Source organism: Danio aesculapii, chromosome 21 (assembly GCF_903798145.1).
Source record: "Danio aesculapii chromosome 21, fDanAes4.1, whole genome shotgun sequence".
In the NCBI taxonomy this organism is placed as follows: domain Eukaryota; kingdom Metazoa; phylum Chordata; class Actinopteri; order Cypriniformes; family Danionidae; genus Danio; species Danio aesculapii.
The window spans coordinates 16,836,826-16,840,928 of NC_079455.1; positions in this window are offsets into that span (position 1 = coordinate 16,836,826).

The window sequence follows — 4,103 nt, forward strand, 5'->3', positions numbered from 1 at the left end:
AACACTGTGGCAGGCCAGCCTGATCTCACAAGAAAACGTAAGTATTTTACGTTTTGTCAGTTTAGTGGCTAATTCATTTCGTTCAGTCGTACGAAATTGTACAATTTTAAAAAGTAGGCGTGGCACCTAACCCTGCCCCTAAACCCAACCGTCATTGGGGGATGAGCAAATCGTACTAAATTGTACGAATTAGATCAAAAAGTTATGAATTGCCGTGAGATTGTGTTGGACAGGCACGTGAGAATGGTGGGCGGGGAGAACTAGCATTTAAGGCACAGGCAACAAAAACAGCTACATAGTTTTCAAACAGAAAATTCTAGTATTCTAAAAGAAAGACTAGATAATCTAAAATAAATAAATCTATAATAAATAATCTGATGGGTGTTTTGAGCTGAAACTTTACAGAAAAAAGTTATCTTAAATCTTAAAAAAGGGGTAAATAGGTGCCCTTTAATACATTGAAAACATGGACCACAAAAATACATGGCTAACACTCCTGTTGCTTGTTTGTAAGTTTACATACTTGATGAATGAAGTGTAATTAAGCGGGCAACTGTTATAGTCATTATGTTGCAATTTGTTCGCAACTTATGTTTTTACAGCACGAAACACTTTCAAGATTCACGACCGCATTTTGAGCCAGATGCTTCAGCTGCTCTCCACCAACTGTGCAAACTAAAGCCATGACAGGAAATGATGTCACAACTTAAATGCTCATTGGCTTACAAAGACCATTACTGTTTACTTTTTTAAACAAATGCTTAAGAGCATACACACATAAATATTAACAGCTGTAATCCCTTATTAAATGAATAATGATTAATTAAATCAGAACTTTGCATAATGAATTTGAATACTTGAACGCAGTGGTTGGGTTCATTTGCATTGCCAAATTAATAACAAATCATATAATATTCACTTTTAGAAATGAGTTCAATACATTTTTTATGAAATTAAACTTTACATGAAATAAATGCGTTCTAATAGTGACATGATAGATCTTTTTTTGATTAAGAAGACTGATCTGTTCAGGTTTTACTTGTACAGTCTACATTTATTCCTACGCAGATTAACCAACTAACACAATAAAACGTACATTGAAGGCACAGGCACATGTCTCCTGCGTTCGATGTTGTTTACATAGACTTTGAAAGCTCCAGGAGGGACTTGCAGGGGATGAGCGGAGAGGTAGGCGCAGGGTGCAGAAATAGAGGAGAGCAGAAGAGAGGAGAGGGGGAAGAGTTTCGACGGGCAGCCGCTCGCTCTGCAGGCGCTGTTGATTACGATCAATTTCCCTCGTATCGACGCACGCTCTGGCCCTGAGCGCTAGTCCCTCCTGCTTTTTACATGCTACGTGCTTTGTGTACCATGACACTTCTCTCTCTTCCTCCTCACTCGCTTTTTCTTTCTTTCTCACCCTTCCTTGCATTCAGTTCTTTCCATCACGGCCTTTGGAGCGAGACGCACCTATGACTCATAGCGAATGTGAGGCTCGGAGGTCTCATAGGATAGCAAAGTGTGAGCAGCGCAATTAAAAACAAACAAACAAACAACAGCAGCCTGTCTCAAACATGCGTTTCCTGTTTTCCGAAATAAGTGGTAGGTTGTCGGTTGCAGCTCGCCAGCTGTTGGGATGCTGGGCTGGTGTTGTTGGATTGGAGGCCATGTGTAAGCAGACGGACGGTGGATGGCCGTAATGGATGGGAAAAAAGTGCTCTTCTGCAAGAGTGAGACCGCAGGCAGGCAAAGTGCGAGAGGGCGCACCCCTCATCGCTCTATCTCTCCGCTCTTGGCAGCCTCCATCCAAATTAATTGCATCTCCGAGAGAACGGGAGAACTAGAGAGAGAGAGAGAGAGAGATGGCCCTACCGCTAGGCTGGTATTGCTGTGGGGGAATCATTTAAAATTCTACCTCCCGTGTGGTTCCTGGTTTCCAGTTTAATGACCCCCACCCCTCTTGCTCTTACTATCTGCACCCCTCCCTCTGTTTCTTTCAGTCTTTCTGCTTGCAGCCCTCACCTCCCTAGTTGCCTCGTTCCCCCGTCCATTCTCTCTCCCTCTCTCTATCCCTCTCAGGCATCTACAGACTCTTCCCCAATGCCGAAGGCTGCCGCAGTTACACGTAACGCCCCGCTCGCCAATTACCAATCCAACCTTCTTTTTCATTCCCCCAGGGATTGCGTCTCTACACCTGTTGTCACAGGCGACGAACCCTTCCGCTGATTTCCGAGAGCCACGTGACCGACGAGGCAACATGTTGGAGCAAGGTGGAAGCACAAAATCAACTTGATTTCTATCCAGAATGATTTGAATCAAGACAGGACATAGGTGAGCGCCAATATTAGGATACCCCATGAACACTCATTTACACAGAGTTTGACAACTGCGGGATTCACCTGCAAGTTGAAGGTATAGCTTGAATGAAGACCAAAAGAGTAAAAAGAAAGAGTCCTAGAATCAGGGGAGATGGAAACGGGGAGGTTTGTACGCTTTGGGTCGTGGCCCACCTTGACAGTCACTGGGGTCTGGGACCATCTGGCCTGCGTGTGTGCAAGCGTGTGTGTATGTACGTGTCCTGCCAGGTCTCTGGGCTCCTGTCACCTGCATCAGTGGAGGATAGCAGGAAGGAAGTGCTCTCATTCGGCCAAAAGAGAAAGCGAGGGAGAAATCGGATGCTGAGCGCCAACCAATAAGACTAAGGATGCAAGCAATTGCATACAAAAGCAAAGCCTCTATACCCCACATATATACAAGGTTAGTTGGAAGCTGAGCTTCAATGTGTGTGTACGGGCTTGTTTTCTATTTCATTCTGGTTGGGTGCGGTATGTTCTGGCTCCCCTGGTCTCTCCCCTGTTTGGTCAATAGCAGCGCACAGGCTGCCGATCGATGTGGGGTCAATAGCTCTCAGACGCCTGCCTCTTTGTGCCCGTGCTGATTTAGCTAACGTCCTGCCCTCTTTCTTACAAACTACTTTTTTCTTTATGAGCGTCTCACTTAAATACGTCGGCAGCCTGAAATTAGAGACGCAGCAGTAAATCTGTGACGTCCAGAGCGTTCTTTGCTCCTTTCTGTCGTCGCTCTCTCTCTCTCTCTCTTTCACCAAACACACTGGAAAAGCTCAGAAAGCACTGACCGCTGCCTGAATCTTCTTGCATCACAACACAAACTCAAACTTACCTCCCTTGTGATCATATGTGTGTGTGTGAGAGAGAGAGGTAGGAATTGTGTAAGAACTGTTTGGAGTTAAGGGTAAGCAGAACTGATATATTCACAAGAGCTTATCTCTCATCTGTTTCTACTCTCCTTTCTTCACTTTTCCACACATCTGTGTCCAGGCCAAAGCTCTGCTCCACCACAGACCTGAGAGTCTGCTTTCACCGTTGGCTTATATTTCATAGATATGTTGTTGTGGGCCACATGGATCAATGATTAAGGCGTGTGTTTATGTTACACGGGAGTTAGACAGTGATGCATTGATTGCAATGAAGGTAAATAAAATGCATGCACAGGGAACCTAGAAATAAATCTTGGATGGTTTTGCAAGTCTTTCGAATCATGAATTTCAAAGATGGTAGGTACTGGTCTAGGAAAACCTGACTGGTAAAGTTTGTTACTTTAAGTAACCTGGTTGAGACAACATGTTCTCATGAATCTTTGGGGTAAACAAAACAAAGCAAATGGCATATTACTAATTTGTAAATCTATTCTCATAGCAAATTTAGTCATTTTAAGGTGAGAAGAGGCGTTTGCATTAGGATGCTACTAGCAATTGATCCAAATGCTGATTGATCTGCAAATATCACACTTCATTGACATATTGGTTTGTGACCATTCTGCATGTACGAGGTTACAACACCGTCATTTTTATCTCTCTGACACACAAATGCACACACACTATTTGAAACACATAAAGAGACCTAAGTGTCCTCGTCCCTCCCGTCAATGTTCCAGATCTCGCTTCCCCTCCAAAGCTAGCGCCGTGATGGAGAGGCTCCTAGCGAGCGGAGCAGCATTATGGTAATTGTCATTACCGAGGCTGGAGCGGATGCGTGACTGACGCCATTAGAGAGAGTGCAATTACAGTAGGGTTTGGCGACCTTGCT